Raw genomic sequence first — 21,425 nt, 5'->3', positions numbered from 1 at the left:
ATTTTGCGACTTTGCTCAGCAATGTGCGAACCTGGCGCTATATTTCAAATTTCAGTGTTTTCGGTTTGATTATATTATTGAATTAAATGTATTATTATTATATTATTATTTTTTATGATTATTTATTAAATTATAATTTATGATTTCGTGTTTCATATTTTATCATACCCGGGATGTTTAATAGACTCTTGTTCGGACAGATTTCAGTGAGTTATTCCTAAAAATTACAGCCTACAATAAAAAAACTACATATTTCCATGCAAAATAATGGTACCGCTTTCAGCACCAAAAATCTGAAATAATCATACCGCCATGGAGGTTAAACAACAATGTATATTTTCCACCTTTTTACCGAGACAGACATTTCTGAATACTTTGATATAACACACTTTGATATACACCAATTATGAAACATGAAGATAGAGGAAAACCACTTTCACACTATCTATATCTATCTGTACAGGAGAGAAACCCAGGCCCATAGGTGTGCTATAGGTTCACATCCCAGTAAATTAGTAAACTGAGTACCATAAAAACAACTTTATTATGTATTATTAAAAACGTATTACTCAACATTAAAAATTACTCTCCACATAGGAGTTCACAATATGCAAAGATTCTGATTCCAATTCACATGTGGACTCAACGCTTTTTGGGAATCTTTCTTCAGGAGTACATATGGCAGAATCAGTACACTGGAACCCACTCCTAATCTTTAATAGAGTAATATTAATCAGTAGGGGAGACTGGAATTCATAGCATGTGCATGTTGCCCACAGAGGTGAAAATGAGTAGACCAAGGTGAAGCCATTGCTTCTTGAGTGGAAAATTCAGCCAATGGTGTTGTATACATAATTTTAAAATAGGACGAACTTCCCAATGGGAATTCATCCAGATCCAATGTAAGTAAGTCACCATAAAGACAGCATGGTAGTGAACACGCACACTCCGCTCCTCACAAGACCTCCTTCTCTCTAGTTCCCTGGTCTCCTCCTCCCATGCCCGCCTCCAGGATTTCTCCAGGGTGTCACCCATCCTCTGGAACTCCCTGCCCCAACCCATCAGACTATCACCTACTCTCCTCTCCTTTAGGCGCACCCTGAAAACCCACCTCTTCAGGGAAGCCTACCCCACCCCCTGCTAATTTGCTGACCTCCTCCACTCTTCCTACCACTCCATCCCCCACAACTATCTCCTCCTGTACCACTATCTCCTCCCTCCTAGATTGTAAGCTCGAAAGAGCAGGGCCCTTGAACCCCTCGTGTATCGCATTGTATTGTTACTGTAGTGTTGCATGTTCTGTCCCCCTTTGCGCTGAGTGAACTGTTGGCACTTTATGAATACTGTATAATAATAATAAATCACATATATTCCAAAGAGGGGGCTATTGATACGTATCTTAAAAACAAACTGAGGTCATATCAATCCAGGTTGGATTGATGTGAATTGAATTTGTTTCTAAGATACTTATCAAGAGCCCCCTCTTTGGAATTTACAGTATGTGCCTTGACTACCTTGACTACCATGCTGTCTTTATGGTGACTTACTTACATTGGGTCTGGATGGTTCCCTATTGTGCATTGGTCCTTATAAGACTTGACATGTTTGGTATCTATTCACTCAACGCGACCCCCAACTTTTAAATTTTACCGAATATTATATTATTATTATATTAGTATTAAATTTTGTTTGTTCGCACTAAAATTAATTTTAGTGTGCTTTTTCCTTAAAATATGCATTTGACAAACAATTGAGCAAATATCATTTCAGTCCATATAACCTCTGCTTGAAGAAAATATAAAACTGTTTGAGATTGCAGATTTTAACATGTGTGTGAAAAGTTACATAAAGTTTAGCTGGTCATAGATGAGTAGATAAGTCACTGAGAATGATTTGAGAAAGAATTTGAAGGACATCACACGACTAGAGCAAAACCACCTTTGCCCAATGCTCTAAGCATTATATTCTCCAATTGTTTTGGACATTATAGGCCAATTAGATCTTTACACAGAATATACCTTTATATCCTTCTGCAATTTTCAACAGGTAAAACCACGTAAGTTGGACCAGGGACGATGGCGGCTGTGTAATCCCTGAGCTCCGCTCATCCCCGGCCAGCACGGACTCACCCGTCACGCGCCACCGCCTTCCTTCAGCTCCGGGTGAGTCATACACCCTCTGCACCTGGCACAGCACCAGAACGAGCCCTTTATGGGGAAGATAGGGCGCTGGAAGCCCCCCTCCCCGCAGCCACAGGATCCGCGGCCGTCACCGCTTCGGCGGTTCCTATCCAGGCCGCAATCCCCGGCCTCTGGCATGTCCAGGATCCCAGGGAACGATCCCGGACTCCCGGTGGTCACGGAGGGTACTGCACCCTCAAGCATTACAGCTCCTCTGACTGCCTCTGCCCTGCTCCAGCCCCAGATGGAGGATTCTGATCCCCAGAATATAACTGGGGGGGCAATAGTTCATCCTGCCTCAGGCAATCAACACCCCTCCACCCAGATTTCCCAGCAGGCTGTCACATCATCTTCTCTCACAATTTCAGCGCTAGATGATAAATTGCAAATATTCTTACGCAATATCACCGCATCCATTTCCACTGAAATTGGAAAACTGGCGTTGGATCTCAGAGGGGAAATAGCGCAGATTGGTGACCGCACGGATAAATTGGAAACTGAGTTTGATGATTTGGTGCAATACGTTCATGTTCTGGAAGAGGACAACGCGTATTTGAAACATTCCATGTCCCAAATGCAGCTCCAACAAGAGGATTTGGAAAACAGGGAACGGCGCCAAAATATCCGTATACGCGGTATGTCCGAATCTATTGATGATGCACAACTACACCGTCACCTATTATCCTTTTTCACCGCAACTGCTCCCTTGGTTCCAGAAGCTGATTGGCGTATGGACAGGGCTTATCGCTCCTTGGGCCCAAAACCTGTTGAAGGCACCAGACCTCGCGACGTCATTGTTCGCTTCCATTTTTTTCAAAGCAAGGAAGCCTTATTATCAGCAGTTCGCCACAAGCCATCTCTGGAATTTAAAGGTGACAGACTCCAACTCTTCTGCGATCTGTCCCCGATTACCCTGGCCAAGCGGCGAGCTCTGAAGCCGATCACCTCACACCTCCAGCAACACCGTGTCCTTTATCGGTGGGGGTTCCCCTTCAGGCTGATCGTAACTAGGGACAATACTCAAGTTGTGCTCCGTGATCTTCATGAGGCGGATTCTTTTTTTAAGCGCCTGGGACTTCCACCTTTGTCAGATGACATGACCCCTCTGCCACCCACTCCAGTCCGTCCATCTGCCGCCCCTAACAAGATCTGGACTCCAGTCCACAGAGGCCGGAAGAGGCTCTCACGTACCCCACAACGTCCACGACATCCTCGGACAACTGATCCGCCTGTCTGTTGATTCCCTGGGGTGCTTCTCCGAAGTGACGTCGATGCCGATCCTTCCCTCCTGGTTTATACATGTTTTTTTCCACAGGTTTTTCATTTCTGGCCGGCCGAACCATTGTTGGGTGTTTTGGTTTTTTTTTTGTTTTTTTTTCACTTTTGTTTTTTCTGGCCGGGTTTGGCGATCTCCCTGATGTCTTGGTTGTCGTGTTGCTCCCGATTTTGTCTAGCCATAGGCCTAGACGACTTGGGCCAAATTGTTGCTCCCAAGTTTATATCCTTGCGGATACTTATGTCAACTACTGTTTGTTCTTTCTTGTGTTAGTTTAATGTTTTTTGTTCTCCATTTTTTTACATCGATGGTATATTATGCATTTCTCATGCTAATACATGTGCTTAATTTATTATTATTTTATAATGGCTTTGAGGTTTTTGTCATATAATGTCAAGGGTCTCAATTCCATTCAAAAATGTTGGATGGCTTTGCGGGAATTTCGATCCTCAGGAGCAGACATTATTTTTGTCCAGGAGACCCATTTCAAATCAACTGGCTCCTTCCGTTTTGCCTCGAGATTTTTTTCTCAAGCCTATTCGGCCTTTGATCCTTCCGGAAAGGCTGGGGTGGCAATTTTGATTAGGTCTCACTGCTCCCTTCGGGTTGTTTCCTCCAGGGTTGACCAACAGGGTCGCTTTATTATTTTGGAATGTATGCTTGGTGACACTCCCCTTGTTTTGTTGAATCTATACGCCCCAAATTCGGGTCAATTGCAATTTCTTTCACAAACACTCGCCAACTTAGATTCCTTTCCCATTTCGCATGTGATTGTTGGGGGCGATTTCAACTTGGTTTTTTCCCCCCATAAAGACAGGAAAGTTCTTTTCGAGTCCACACCCTCGAAGCGGCAATGCTCCTCTTCAAAATCTTTCCGTAGACTGATAAGGGAGCATCGTCTCTTTGATGCCTGGCGGATTAAACACCCCCTCCATAAACAATTTACTTTCTACTCCACCCCTCACTGTAGTTTTTCCCGCCTAGATCATTTTTTTATCTCTGCCCCACTTCTTCCACTCCTGGTCGCCTCTGAAATGAACCCCATTACCTGGTCTGACCATGCCTCTCTGACTTTAAACCTTTTTTTCCCTCCTATTATACCCAAACCATGTCATTGGCGCCTTAATGAGACCTTTCTTTCTACAGAACATCTTAGGGATGAATTGTCACGGGGACTTGATACCTATTTCACCCACAATGTTGGCTCCGTAGCTTCTTCCTCAACCCTATGGGAGGCTCATAAGGCGGTATTTCGAGGACTCTGTATTTCTATGGGTTCTCGTTTAAAAAAATCTTCAGCGAGTGCTAGGGCTTCTCTCATCCATCAACTGTCTTTGGCAGAACGACAGTTGTTGGCCAAGCCGTCCATTTCTGGGCTCCGGAAGGTAACATCTCTACGTGACCGCATTAAAACTCTTGACTCTAGTAAGTCTGCGCAATCCCTCTTATGGGTTAAGCAAAAATTTTACGAATTTTCCAACAAACCTCATCGTATGTTAGTCAATCGACTCAAAGCTCAGTCTCCTTCCACGATGCCTGATCTTTTAATCCAACCAAATGGAAGCCCTACCTATGATCCTCAGGTCATGGCATCCCTTTTTGGCTCATACTATAAGAATCTTTATAACTGTTTGACCCCAGACCTTCACCCGCCCCTCACACAGTTATCTTTTGATAATTTTTTTGACCCCCTGTCACTTCCGAGTCTTTCACCCTCAGACATTGCCACCCTTAACGCTGATATTACGCCAGAGGAATTGTTTGACACAATTAAACATCTTCCCTCTCGTAAAGCCCCAGGACCGGACGGATTGCCCTACTCCTACTATAAATCTTTTATTGGTATCCTGGCTCCTCATCTCCTCTCCTTTTATCGAGATCTTTTCAAGGGGGTCACACCCCAGACTGAATTCTCCCGAGCATATATCTCGGTTATCCCCAAACCCGATAAAGATCACTCTATAGTAGACAACTACCGCCCCATTGCCCTACTTAACTCCGATTACAAGATTTTCACTAAAATCTTGGCCAACCGACTGTCTGGAATTATTTCCAAACTCATACACAGGGACCAAGTGGGCTTTGTACCTGCCAGACACGCTGCAGATAACACCAGGCGATCCATTGACCTGGTTGACTTGATTAACCGATCCTCCACCCCCGCTATATTATTAAGTTTAGATGCTCAAAAAGCTTTTGACCGTTTAAGTTGGCCTTACATGTTCATGGTCTTGGAAATATATGGTTTCAGGGGTCCATTTGTAGCAGCCTTGAAGGCCCTTTATTCTTCCCCCTTTTCGCAGGTCAGATTAGCCTCTTTTTTTTCACTCCCCTTTCAGATGTCAAATGGTACACGTCAGGGTTGCCCACTCTCTCCTTTACTGTTCATTCTTTGTCTGGAACCATTAGCCATCGCCATAAGGTCGAATCCGGATATTCGCGGGATACGATCCCATAACCATGAATACAAATTATCGCTGTTTGCTGATGACATCCTCCTCACGCTTGCGAGTCCTCATACCTCCCTACCGATTTTGCATAAGACCTTGAAACAATTTGGGGCCATATCTGGCTACAAAGTTAACACGTCTAAAACTGAGGCACTTCCGATACATGTCCCTTCTGGCGTTTTATCCTCGCTTCAGGAAGCCTTTCCCTACCGGTGGTGCACCCAGTCTTTAAAATATTTAGGTACTAATCTGACTTCCTCTTACCAATCCATATACGAGGCCAATTTCCCCCCATTATTTATAGCAATTTCTCGTTCTCTGAAACACTGGGATGCCCTGCCCATTTCTTTTCTCGGACGCATTAATGTACTAAAAATGACCGTGTTACCCAAACTGTTATACCTGTTTGCGACTCTCCCCGTTCCCGTTCCTATGTCCAAACTTCACTCCCTCCAGAAATCTTTCCTGCATTTTATTTGGCACAACAAGCGGCACAGGATTGCATGTTCTGTTTTGCTTTCTCCGCGTTCTAGGGGGGGCTTGGGGGTACCGGATATAATAACATACTACTATGCAACTCATCTTCGTTTTCTCATGTCATGGTCTACTCACTATCCTCCCAACACGTGGGCTGAGATTGAATCTTTACAATTGTCTCCGGCTCATCCATGCTCCCTCCTTTGGTCGACCTCAACAGTGGATGTCTCTTCTTTTCGCCACCTATTCCTTGGTCCCATGCACTTTTCTCTGGCTGTTTGGCGGAAATGTAAGGCTAAATTTACACTGGCCTCTGATTGCTCCCCACTGACAAATATTCTCCATAACCCTAATCTTCCAGATAATATGGCCATGTCCCGGATGTCTCTTTGGGTAGCAGCTAACCTTTTTCAATTGCGTCACTTGGTACACCCGGTGACTCGTAAGTTACACTCATTCCCAGATCTCCAGAAAAAATCTCTTCTACCTTCTCAACACCTATATATTTACCTTCAAATACACCACTTCTTTTCTACCTTATCACCCTCATTAACCCTGGGGAAGCCTACTTCCTTTGAACGTTTATGTATGCAGGGCCCCCACCAAATGGGTATTATTTCTAACACATATAAACTACTTCTAGATGCCCCCTCCTTGTCCAATGCCACTCACCTTTACATGCGTAGGTGGTCTCAATTCGTACAATGTGATATTGATCTATTAACGTGGAAGAAAATTTGGGAAAATGCATCTAGATCTTCTGTTTGTGTGGTTTTTAAGGAAAATATTTACAAGCTCATGATGTTATGGTACAAAACACCTGAAGTTCTTCATGCTTATAATCCGAATGCTTCTCCTGCCTGCTGGCGCTGTGGTGGAGACCAGGGTTCTCTCTGCCATATCTTTTGGACATGCAGCTCCATTACTCCTTTCTGGAAAGATGTTCTCTCCCTGTTACAATCACTAATGCGTACCTCTCTCCCACTTGATCCACTACATTTTTTGCTAGGTCTACCATTTCCGGGTTTACCTAAACCATCCGGAAAACTTGCTGTACATGTTCTGACCGCGGCTAGGAGAAGCATTCCTATGTGTTGGTTGTCTTCTACCCCTCCTTCAATGGCGATTCTGTACAAACTTATTGCTGATGTTAGACAGATGGAATACTTGACTGCACTACATAATTGTTCGTTTGCTGTGTTTGAGATGATTTGGCTCCCATGGGATACCTTCATTTCCTCTATGCCGGCCCAAAATGTAAGGTCCTGATAACCTTCACACTGTTATTTTATGTTTTTGTTGGTCCTGTCCTTACGCAGTTTTGCCATCGATGTAACTTTCTATTTTGCTTGTTTTCTTTTCTTATCCTTTTTTTTTTTTTCTTAAACATACTGTTTGTATATTTTTGAAAATCAATAAAAATTGTTATTACAAAAAAAAAAAAAACCACGTAAGTTAATTTTATTACTCAACACCTTTTGACCTCCTTTTTGAAATTAAATTAGTTTCTGATCTCTCTGTCTATCATATTATGTCTAGATCAGTGTTTCTCAACTCCAGTCCTCATGGACCCCCAACAGGTCATGTTTTCAGGATTTCCCTCAGATGAAACAATTGTGGTAATTACTAAGGCAGTGAAACTGATCAAATCACCTGTGCAAAATAATGGAAATCCTGAAAACATGACCTGTTGGGGGTCCATGAGGACTGGAGTTGAGAAACACTGGTCTAGATGGATGTTTGATGTCCATTGTTTCCTCTCCTATGGTTTTGGACATATAGGTCAATTAGATCCTTGTTAGGTTATACCTATATATCCTTCTAAAACATTTAACAGGTAAAACTGCCTAAGTTAACCTCAACCTAATGAATTATGATCTCTTCCTCATATCTTCTGTTAAATTTAATTATTCTCTGGTTTTTTATGTTTATCCTATTATGCCTAGATGGATATTTGATCCCATTATATCCTCTACAACTGTTTTGGACGTGTAGGCCAATTAAGATCTTTGATAAATTATTTCCTTTTAGCTCTGTGAGCTTTCACATCCAGGGTGAGCCATTGAATCCCATATATATATTTGATTAAATACTTTGTATTATATATATTAAAGTTGTTTGGTAATTGTATAATTCTTTTTGATATACCTATAGACTGCCTCAGCGGTTAAAATCTCTTTAAAAATCCTCCCTGATGAAACCCAAGAGAGTGAAATATTTAGGGAGTAACTACAAATATATAATCAAGTTTGAATCTCAGTTTCACTCTTAGTACTGAAATAGTTTTTATGTTTCTGTATTTTTTCCTTTTTTTGTTTTTAAAAAAATACGAAATAAAAATTATATAACTTTTTAATATGTTTGGTATTCATGTACATGCACCCTGAAAGTCCCATCTTCTCTTATTTGCAATTTTAAGGGATGTGGTGCAATAATCATATCTGGTCGCTCGCTCGCCACTTTACTGTTGCTCTAAGCAGTGTTTGGTACTTTAGACTTTCCACTCCTCTCTGCAAAGGACGAAAGGATCCAGCTGATGTGTAAACAAAAAAATCTCCCATGTAATAACTGCCTGAGGTTCTTCTTATTACTTTCTACTAGCTCAGAATAGTTCAATCATTGCATATCATACTCAAAATAAGAAGCATCCTTTGCTTTTACTGAGCTCCCAAGAGACAGCTTAAGTAAGAATAATAATGTGCAAGCAAAAGAGTGATAATTTTATCTTTGTACTGAGCTAGGCTGTGCACATTGTGAATCAAATGTCATCAGGGTCTTTATGATGTTTAGATAAGAGATAGCAGTTGTAACTGAATGTTCTTCTCTATGAAGGTTTTGTTTCCCTGTCTATTACATTTTTTGAAATTCTGGTGAGTATTCTTAATATTGTAACAATGGTACATGTGCACCTTGTTAATTCAATGTCCTAAATAAGGTGGGGGCGAGTCTTCTTCATTTGGTAGCAGAATATAGTGTATAGCTATAGCAGAGTAGCAGAATATAGCTATAAATCTGCCTTCCACACCTACACCTCTTCCCTCCACACTGCCAAACAAGCCTACTTCCTGACCCTCATCAAGACCCTCTCTTCCAATCCTTGCCGACTCTTCTCCACCTTTAACTTTCTACTCTCTCAACCCCCACCTCCACCCAGCACCTCACTCACCGCCCTTGAGATTGCCAATCACTTTAAAAACAAAATTGACCCAATTTGCAAAGGACATCACCGCTGCTCAAACTCCCTCCAAACCCGTCTCCTCTCACACAGTTACCCCCTCATCGCCCCTCTCCCTCGACCTCATCACTGCTCCAACCTCCACCCCACCTAACATTCCTCACACTGCAGCCCCCTTAACACTCCACACCTTCGACCTTACTACCATCGAGGAGGTCACCAAGATCTTCTCTGGTGCCTGCCTCACCACCTGCCCCCTCGACCCCATCCCCTCACAACTCCTACTACCTCCCTCCCCCTCCATCCTACGTTCCCTCACCCACATCTTTAATCTCTCCCTCTCTTCCGGCACATTCCCCTCCGCTCTGAAGCATGCGCACATCACTCCCATACTTAAAAAGCCCTCCCTGGTCCCCAATGACCCGAACAACCTCAGACCCATCTCCCTGCTCCCATTCACATCCAAACTCCTCGAGCGCTTAGTCTACAATCACCTAAGCTCTCACCTTAACGACAACAACCTCCTCGATCCCCTCCAGTCCGGTTTCCGTCACCTACACTCCACTGAAACTGCCTTACTCAAACTCTCCAACGACCTCCTAACCGCCAAAGCGCCACTACTTAGTGCTCCTACTCCTTGACCTCTCCGCGGCCTTCGACACAGTCGACCACCCCCTCCTCCTCAAAAAACTACACTCTCTCGGCCTCAGAGATTCTGCTCTCTCCTGGCTCTCGTCCTACCTATCAAAACGATACTTCAGCGTTACCTATAACGCTACCACCTCCCCCTCACTCCCCCTCTCTGTTGGGGTCCCTCAGGGCTCTGTCCTTGGGCCCCTTCTATTCTCCATCTACTCCTCCTCCCTTGGCCAACTCATACACTCTCACGGCTTCAACTACCACCTCTATGCCGGCGACACACAAATCTATCTCTCAACCCCTCGCCTCACCCCCGCAATCTCCGCCCGAGTCACAAACCTACTAAATGACATATCAGACTGGATGTCTCTCCACTTCTCCACTTCCTTAAACTGAACCTCTCCAAAACCGAGCTCCTAGTCTTCCCCGCAGCCTGCACACCACCCCCCACTGATTTCTCCATCACGTCCAATAATGCCACTATCAGGCCCACCCCGCAGGCCAGAGTACTTGGGGTCATTCTAGACTCCAACCTATCCTTCCAGCCCCAAGTCCTATCACTAACTAACTCATGCAGACTCCACCTCCGCAACATCGCTAAAATCCGCACTTTCCTAACCCCAGAAAACACTAAACAGCTCATCCACTCCCTCATCATATCACGACTCGATTACTACATACTGCAACTCCTTCCTCACTGGCGTACAAAGCTGTCCATCATACTGCCCCAAACTACATCACCGACCTAATAGCCAAGTACCACCCATCACGCACACTCCGCTCCTCTCAAGACCTCCTTCTCTCTAGTTCCCTAGTCTCCTCCTCCCATGCCCGCCTCCAGGATTTCTCTAGGGAGTCACCCATACCCTGGAACTCCCTATCCCAATCCATCAGACTATCACCTACTCTCCTCTCATTTAGGCGCACCCTGAAAACCCACCTCTTCAGGGAAGCCTACCCCACCCCCTGCTAATTGCCGACCTCCTCCACTCTTCCAATCACTCCATACCCCACAGCTAACTCCTCCTGTACCACTATCCTCTCCCTCCTAGATTGTAAGCTCGAAAGAGTAGGGCCCTCAAACCCCTCGTGTATCACATTGTATTGTTTTTGTACTGTCGCATATTCTGTCTCTCTTTGTACAGCACAGTATGTACAGCACTGAGCGAACTATTGGGGCTTCATAAATATTGTATAATAATAATAAGAGGTCCCAATGATCTTGTTTATGGTACCACATACAGAGTACTGTTCATTGTAGTACCTTGGTATCAAAGATCAGCAGCAAAGCTGCTCATCTGTCACTTGTATTGCCATGGGCCAGGCATTGCCTAAACAACAGTTATTTTTCCTAGCCCTAGAATAACCCCTCCCCTTTCCCATCTCTTTGTGTGATTTTCAATTTTTTTGTGTGCTCAAATTTCAGAGTTTTTCCAAGTGATCCTTAGATTCAGAGTTTCTGAATGTCCCTGTAGCCAGTCCCTTATATTCCCACTGACTTCTCCCAGTGCCTCCAGTGTGATCTCCATACCCATAGGTTCTCAGAGACATCTGAGTTGCCATCCAGTGACTTCCAGTTTGGTCTCCATACCTCCAGTGTTCTCAGGGCCATCAGCCTACATCCAGTGATTCTCTGTGTGTTCCTGCCAACAGCCTGAACCTGTCCTTTGACCACCCTATGATACCCGTGGCTTGGTCTTTCTTGTGTACCCCAGCCAGCTTCCAGCCTTCCTGTAACTTTGGAATTCCTTACTAACTTTGGTGTTCCAGCCCCAGTGACCTCCAACTCATCAGCATGCTTCTGTTTCTCTGTGCACTTCTAGTCTGTTTCCAACTTGTGTCTCTGTGTATTCCACCCTGCTTCCAGTGATCTCTGTGCACAACTACCTGCTTTCAGTGCCTCTGTGTGTTTCTGTGCAATCCTGCCAGCTTGCGCTGTACTATCTACTGAAGATAGCAATACAAACATCTCAGCACTACTATGGACTTTTCAGAGGGCAGCAACCTAGGAGTTGTTTGCAGCAAAACCAATCTCCACCTTTAGGAGCTTTGGAGAAGACAGGATGGCTCCTTATACTCAGGCCTCCTAAGTCCTACACCCTCATTGTACCTGTGGGCATGCTGGTTTCCCCCACTGGTTCCCATACGTATTCTGTGAAATCCAAGATCCTAGCACCCTCTGGGAGCTTGGTGCATCTCTAAGTTCCTTGTAAATCCCTTCACCACTGTGTCGCTGTCAGTTCAGTACTCCTTTTTTGCATGTACTTTTGAAAGTACTCTTGCTTTCCTGTAGATCCAACATTTCATTCTTTAAGATACATCTGCATGACTGCCTTCCTGTGCTAGAACAAGTTCATGAACTTGGTTCCGCTAGTTTACCTTGCTGGGGTGTGCTGGTGCTGGATACCAAGGGAACCTGCCCTGCATCTCTTGAGGGGTGCTCTGGGAACCAGGCACTTGGATTTCCCACTCTATGGCAGCTGATATATCTCCCCTCCAGCTGCCTGTCACACATACACGTCAGAGCTGAAGGAAGCCTCCCTTGGGCTTTTCCTTGGCTCTGGCATGTCTCATGCACAACAGAAGGGAGAAGAGACATCTGTCTGCATTGAGCTGCACTGTACATGAGGTCTTTAGGTTTGGGATTGAAGGAGAATTGCATTAGGGGCACAAAATGACCAGGGAAGGGGGGGGGGCTCAAGTATCAAAGATTTGTGCTGGGGGTTTTGATTTGGGGGAGTTAAAAGGATATGTTCTGTGGCTTGATTTGGGAGGGAAATGATTTGTTCTACAATGGGGGGGATTTGTGTTGGGAGGTGGGATTGTGGGAAGAAGAACCTTGGTACCGGACGGAAGATTTGGGGGGAGAGTATTGTGCTGGGAGGGGAGATTTGGGGCAGGGTATTTTCTAGAAGAGGGAAGGAAATTATTGCTGGGAGGAAGAATTTAGGATAGGGGAGGATTTGTGCTGGGAGCAGGGCTGGATCTAGCCTACCTGATCTGGGGGTGCAGTAAAAAAAAGTCAGGGGGCATTAAGTCAGTAGTGTGACAGAGATGCATAGAACCCGTATTCCCTGTTCACTTGTACCATGGAGTCACAACCCGAAAGTAACATCTGACAGATCGTGCAGAGGCAGAAAGAGAGTGAATAGAGAGCACTAGTATGTATTAAAATGATTAAACAAAACCTGTGCCCCTTATATGAGGTGTCCCTATCAGAGTCCCTCCTTACATCAGGAGTCCTCAAACAGGGCGGACTGACCATTTGGGAACTCAGGCACTGCCCGAGGGCCTGGGGTCAGAAGGGGGCCCTATGAGATGCCCCTGGTATCTTTCATAGGCTTTTTTGGGTGTGGTTTCAGTGTGGGCAAGGACACAGAGGCCCCATGATCCCCTATTGCCCAGGGGCCCCATGAGTTGTCAGTCCACCTCTGTCCATCAAGTTACCTATAAGAGTCCCCCCTTACATTAGGTGTCCTCATCCAAGTGTTCCTTACATAAAATGTGCACATCAGAGTACCCCCTTACATTAGTTGCCCCTCTCAGAGTGCTCCTTGCATCAATCGATTCAACAGAGTGCCCCCTTACATCGACTGTCCCAAGTGCCCCCTTACATCAGCTATCGCTATCAGAGTTCCCCTTTACATCAATTGTCCCCATCAGGTCTCATGGATCAGTTGGATGCACTCTCAGAGATCTGGGGGCACAACTAAAATCTGGGGGTGCATAGCCCACCTCAACATCCCCCTAGATCCGGGCCTGGCTGGGAGGGATGTTTGGAGGAAAGGAGAATTTGTGCTGGAATGGAGAAGTTGTACTGGAACAGGAGATTTGGGAGTTGAAAGAGGATTTGTATGGGGAGGGTTTGTGCCAGGTGGGGAGATATAATTTGTGCTGGCAGGAGGAATATATGGGGGAGGATTTGTGCTGGGAAGGGGGATGGGGAGGAGAGGATTTGTTCTGAGAGGGGGGATTTGGATGAAGAAAGATTTTTGCTGGGGAGAATTTTAAGGGGACAAAGATTTGTACTAGAAGGGGGATTTGGGCTGGGAAGGGAAGAGGATTTGTATTGGAAGGGGGGATTTGGGTGGATAGAGTATAATTTTTTTCTGGGAATTAGGTATTTGTGCTTGAGAGTAGGGATTTGGGGGTGGCAAAGACCCTTGTAAGTGGGTTAACTCTTTTGAGACCAAGGTCCCTGTAATCAGAGTTTGGGGGCACTTTCCCACCCAAAGTCTTGCCAAGCCTCTGAATTCAGGGTCCAAATGAGGACCTACCAATCCAGAGAGTACTTTTAATCAGTCCTATTACACCAGAACCCATCACCCTGTATGGGTGAGAACCCCTGAGTACTAAAACTGTCTCCTGAACACAACCGAAATAGTGAGAAATATATCTCGATTGTCCCCTTTTCTTTAGGGCTTAGATTTATAACTAGTTTGGGGAGTAGGGGTGTAGTTTGGAATGCCGTGGGACACTAGATTTTGTGATTTGATAATGTTTCAGCCTTTCATTATGGATCGATGATTTCATCTGACTGGCGGATCGATAATTTCACCTGGCTGATGGATATTGATATCTTTGGTTGAAGGGTTCCATTCTATCTATGTCTGAATCAGATGCTCGTGTCATTTCATTGGCCTTATATGAAGTCACTAATATCACCAAGTGGTAAATACTAATACTGTTTGTGTCATTTTTATTATTGTAACTTGTTATACAATTATGGCTTACATCTTTGGCCTACTTTTTTATATAATTTCAAAAATATATGCTTTGTCCCCCTGAAGAAGCGGGCTGCATCCCGCTAAACACGTTGGAGCAACTTACAAACTATTAATCTGGGATAGGCTATGTTATTTTGCTGTATGTGCCATTAGGAGCAACTAACCCAGCATCAATCTGTGAAAGGTTATGTCAATTTGTTGTATGTGCCAGGAGGCAATTTCTTGCAGTAATTTTTGACAATTTTGTCCCAAGCATGTTATGCTTTTTAAATGAACATGTGTATATGTTATGTTCCACCATTTTGGTGGCTCATTTTTATTAATAAAGTGGTAATTGTTATACACATTTTGATTTTCTATTGTTCAGTATGGTACCTTCAATACCCCATTAGTTTTTTCTAGTTAGGGCCCCTATCTGCGGTGGGAAATATATCTCCCGTCCAGGACCTATCCCTGGAATCCTGTACAGTACATTAAACTTAAAGACAAGTAAAAGCAAAGGTTAGTTTTTAGAAGCCATTATATAATCATTTTAAAATCATAAGTAATCATTTTAAATATATATACCTTCCCAACTCACTAGTATTTTACTGGAGTGCCCATTTACTCACTATGCTCAGATGCAGGTGCCAGCCAATTAAATTTCATTTCTCACAACTCTCTGGGTTTCCAGACATGTCCAGGTAGCAGGGGCGGACTGACAACTCATGGGGCCCCCGGGCAATAGGGGATCATGGGGCCCCTGTGTCCTTGCCCAAACTCAAAAAAGCCTATGAAAAAGGTACCAAATGGTCCGCCCCTGCAAGGGAGTATACATTTCTCAGCTTTAAACCATCAGCAGTTCAGAGAGGCCACACCTGATGAAGCAGAGGTATCTGGGCAAGTGAACTGCAGCCAGATGGAAGGCCTACTACTGTCAGAACTGGCGTGAGGGCAGCCAGGCCAGAATCTCTAGATGTTTCCTCTGAGAACGCTCAACAGGCATTTTGATATGTGAAAACTAGGTGTGGCTATTCACTGATAGGGCTATCAGCTGTGTCAAAATGTAAGCAGCTATAGTAGCAGAAAGGTTGACAACTCTGAAGTAATTTCACTACAAAATGAAGTGTTATCACCCTATCAAAGAAAGTGCCTACCCAATGATTCTACTGGCAGGATCAACATGTATTTTACAGAAGGTTCCTGGGGTACTTAAAAAAAAAACAGAAAGCCTAGTCTGAAAAAACAGAGCTGATACATACAAAAAGTAGCCACTGAAGTTTTTAAATGTTGATAAAGTATTTACATTTTATAGATACCCATTAGATCAGCTGGCTGAAATCCTGAGCTTGTCCTTGAGAAATTGTGCATAGTTTGATCTGTTCCTAAATCCTTTAGTTTTAGAAGCACAAGAAAGAATTCTGTGAAGACAGGATATCATTATATTTCAGTCTGCTAGAATTTAAATCCTAGATTAGCTACATCCCAAATATTTAAATCTGCTTTGGAACCTGAAGAAGATTACCTGCATAGTGCTTTATAAAACTGGCTTTGAGTTCAGTAAATTGATAACCAGTTTGTAATTTTTATTGACAGTGCCATTATTTCTGCAGAGAATAATTAAATGTGTTTGTGAATAATGGACATGCATAGACTGACATCTGATATGAATTTTATTCCTGTTAGATATTCGTATTTTGTCAAAATTAATATTGAGCAGTTTTGTTTTGCTTACATCTGTAATTGTGCACATTTGCACATTTTCAACTATTAGTATTTTCAGTTATGCTTAGAGGTATATTTTGAAAACAGTGAAAGTAACATTAACGAAAGTTTCACTGTAGGTGTATGGCCCCTTTCACATGGGACGGAATCCGCTCGCTCAGCAGTGGATCTGACCGCTGATCACTCGCTGAGCAGAGTGGAGCAGAAGTATGACAGGTCCATGTCTGCTCCACGTATGCAGAACGGCCATGGGCACAGCACACTCTGCTATATGGGTGCTCCATTGTAAACAAGCCAGCTGTCTGTTTACTCCCGACTGCCCTCTGATCTGATCCGAAAAGACGGAGGGGAACAGATCCTCTTCCGTTTGCTTTTAGAGGATTGGAGGTAGGCAGGTGTAAACAGACACAAGTCCATTTACATCCGCCACTTCTTAGAGGAGAATGAAGGGTCCAATTGTGTCTGCCTGAAAAATGGACAGTGATTGATTCATCGAAAGTGCCTGTTTGGTGAATGTCACATTCACTGCTTTACTAATGTATCCTTTAGTAAATATGATCAAAGCTTTTTTTGGTCATACTCTTCACAGCAGTGCACTTACTTCTGTGCACCTATGACCCAATGCTATTGCCCGCTGTTAGTTAACCAAGCCCGGTAGGTGGGGTGAAATGCATCAGAGGGCGTGGCCAGAACAGCAGCTGAGGCCCGTCCTCAACTTTGGATTCCTGGAGTTGGTTGAGCAGCATCCATCCCTCCACTTGTATTGGCTGACACTGGAATCGCTCAGACTCATGCTCCCCTATTCTCACTTGCCGGTGGGGTGATCCTTTTCCTTCCATTTACAGCTTGGGGCGGCGCCATGAGATATACTTATCAGCGCTATTAGCTGATGTCACAAAACTACTCCAGGCTCTGGAAGGATCCCGACCATAATGTCAGGATCCACCGAGCTGCCTGACTGACAGACAGCTGGCTCTGGCCTTCAGCGCATACCTGAGGACCGAAGGCAGCTACACCCACCAATTCTCCAGCCGAGTGTGCCAGTGAGCACTGGGAGGGAATAGCTGTGAGCTGTGACTGACAGTCACTGCTCTCTGCTCCATGAAGACCAAGAGCTGAGTGATCAGTGGTACAGTGATTATAAGCCTTAATATAACCCAAAATATGCGCTTAGAGAAACAAACACCAATATATAGTAGCTGGACACTATACCTTGATACCAGGCACCTTATACAAAGTGTTCAAATAAAATGCAGCACTCAAAAAATTTCACACAGAAATCACGATAATAATATGTGAAAAATAATAAATAATCACAAAGTGTTCATAAATGGAATAATCGCATAGTGAAATCAGAACAGATCAGTCCCCAAATGCCGTGATGAGATCACAAGACTAGATGTAACACCATCCACTCACATACAAGGCTTACCAGTATGAAAATGGACAATTAAACTCCTCCTTTGGACACCTAAGGAAATGAAAGATAATCCTCCCAAATCGATCTCCCTGTAAATAATGGCTCCAACCACTCCAAGACAAGTTAAATTAGACCAGAGCTCATAGAATTATACATTTAAACATTTCTCCACTTTGTGTAAAACCATCAAAGATCCAAAATCAATGTTTTATAGAGCGCAGATTGACCACTCTTAGCAAGGGTTCACATACCTTCTGGTAAGCCCCACATGTGAGTGAATGGTGTCACATTGGCTATCTTTGGAAGTCTTCTGATCTCATCACAGCATATAGGCACTGATCTGTTCTGATTTCACTATACGATTATTTCATTTATGAACACTTTGTGATTATTTTTCACATATTATTATCATGATTTTTGTATGAAATGTTTTGAGCGCTGCATTTTATTTGAACACGTGGTAAAGTGATTGTTCAGTTCTTGGCCTTAAATCCATCATGGGACAGCTGCAGCATCACACCAATGCTGCAGCATAGAGGTGAGTAAGTATGTTTTTTTATTATTATTATTATTATTAATATTATTTTACTTCTTAAAAGTAAACTTGATCTTTACTTTTTCTTTAAAAAGTAAGAGCCCAACCAATAGTCACTACAAGATTTTTATTATTACCTTTATTATCCATTTGCTTTCTCTGGTTATGTTTCCTTTTGTTACTGGGGTCTGATTTCTCCTTACTTCATGGCTGAGCTTCACAAACTGCCATTTTATTATGCAGTGGGACTTTCTCAGTGATTTGTAAGGATGCTGTCACTGGACAAGGGGTTGAGCTTGTGGAGGGTAGCCATTAAAGTGAAATTAAATCCATCAGTTTAACTTTTCCCCAAAGCAGTTACTTTCAAGGCATGCAATGAATGATAGCTGTCACATTTGTTTGTGCTCTGAACTGAACTGTCAAGTCATCAAATGGATGGTATGAAAACTGATTGAATGTGCAGCACCATCTCTTCTGCCGGAGATGGCATTATATTGTCCTGCCTTGTTGCTTAGTGATTTCTAAGACACTTCCAGCTGATTTAAACCTCCTTGCATGCACTTTCTCTCCACTTTCAGAGTAACTATAATGGGTTATCAGCCTTTACCTACCATGTGAGCGTCCATTTTGGTCATGTAGTCTGATGGGTGCCCCTACTGGCTAACAGAGAGGTATTGAATGTAGGCGAGGGCGATTGAGCAAGCTAACATTTTTCAAAAAAAAATTTAATTTTCAAATATAGTCCTTATGGTTATATCTCTGGGTTTTTTTCTATATAAAAAGCTTATTGAACAAGAATGAGGTATACATAATCCAAAAGGGGTACAATATCTTGGTTGCTTATCAAGATACATTTTGTGACATTGAAATATGAGACATAACTATATAAGTTTACCACATGAAATAAAGTTCCCAGGACATCTGTTCAGATAATAATAATACATCACATACAGTAGGATAAAGGTATGTATAAATGTATTTATACAGTGGGGGAACATTCTAGAAGATGAGTTTAGTCCCCCCCTTATTGGTGTGAGGAGGAGAAAAAAACATTTAAGTTTCAAGTTCCCCCATGGTATACTAATACAGTATAATGGGGAAGCTTCTAGAAAATAGGAGATTTTAGCCCCCCACTACACCTGGCCAGTTTTAAGCCCCCCCATGGTATACTAATATAATGGGGAAGATTCTAGAAAATGGGAGTTTTTAGCCCCCACTACACCTGGACATTCCTAGAAGAAAAAAGTGACCAATCTGGAGGATTGAAGAGAGGCGAGGGCAATAAAAAGGGGGTCCATTAATGGAAAAAACAGAAACCTGTGAGGCATCTCTGTGGTTCTGCCCTCCCACCCATCCCTTTTTTTGTCATGGCCAATTTGTATTGGCAAGTATCATCTTCAATGATGGTAGATTGAGTAAGTATGTTCATTGAAACAAGCTGTATGGTAATTAAGTATGGTTGATAAGTGTTGTGTTAATAAGTACAGCTTGAGTCATAGTGACTAAGCTGGGGTTTTGAGTAATATTAATTTATTAAATTGTACAACATAAAATGTTTTAAAATTATAGGTAAGCTAATATGTAAAAATGAAGAGTTATTATAAAAAATTATATTTACACCAATAATACAACGGCAGTGGTCAAGTTAGTACCAAACAATAAGAGTTGTGGTCTTTTATTGTTATAGAATAAAGAATACTGCCTACAGTCCCATAAAGAGTTCAGTCTTGGTGTTTGGTGATGATACAAAGCATTGGGCATCCTTATGGCAGATATGGTTTAATGTGAAAAAATGTAAAGTAATGTATTTGGGAGCTAAAAATATGAATGCAAATTACTCACTAGAGAGTGAACTTCTGGGGAAATTGAGGATGGAAAAAGAATTGAGAGTCCCAGCAGATTATAATTAGCAATAGCAAGTAAAGCCATGTTGCAACATACAAGGCCAGCAGACCGTGAGCATGCATTGAAAGGGGATTTACTCAAGAGATAACTCTTCTACAACTTTATGAAACATTGGTTTGGTCTCATCTTGAGTATGCTGTCCATTTCTGGTCACCAGTCCTCCAGAAAGATGTGCTGAAACTGGAGAGAGTCCAGAGAAGGGAAACAAAGTTAATAAGTGGCCTGGAGGACCTCAGTTATGAGGAATGACTACAAACATTAAACTTATTCTCCCTAAAGAGGAGGCACGTAAGAGGGGATATGATAGTAATATACAAAACTTTAATTGATGATCCTAGCATTGGGCAGAAACATTTATTGTCAGGACCTGGATCACCTGTTGGTGGCACTGTGGTTCCCAGAGCTGAAGGGCACAGTTTTGGTGGCCACCAGCAGGTGTCTCCCAGCAGCCAGCAGATCCTAGTAATTTCACTCCACTTTATGCTGGCTGCTGGGAAGGTATATAACCCCTCCCTTGACTTTTCATGAGTGCTTCAGTTTTTTGCCTGTTAGCCATATACCTGCTTGCTGATTGTGTTGATCCCTGCCTTATCCTGTATGTTGCATCTAGTTCCCTGTATCCTCTTACCCCATCTATGCTCCCCTTGTTCCCAGTCCAGGTCATGCCATGTCTTTCCATTTGTATATAGTGTACAAAGTATTATAGTTAGGTTGTTGGTTTGGTTTGGTTTTGCTTCACTGTCATGTTTATATTTCACTTTTGCTTTATTTATGGTATTTTGGTGTTGGACAGGTGTTGTGTGCATTAATAAACTTTATTTTACTCTTACTCAGTTTGATTCCAGTTTCCTAAGAAGACACACAGCCACACAATGAATTTAGATAAGAAGAGGTTCAATTGTAAACTACGTACAGGGTTCTTTACTGTTAGTGCAGT

The sequence above is a fragment of the Staurois parvus genome, unplaced genomic scaffold (assembly GCF_062004578.1).
Source record: "Staurois parvus isolate SC_StPar_1 unplaced genomic scaffold, SC_StPar_1.0 ptg000139l, whole genome shotgun sequence".
In the NCBI taxonomy this organism is placed as follows: domain Eukaryota; kingdom Metazoa; phylum Chordata; class Amphibia; order Anura; family Ranidae; genus Staurois; species Staurois parvus.
The sequence above is the reverse complement of the archived record's forward strand: the minus strand, read 5'-3'. Positions refer to the sequence as shown.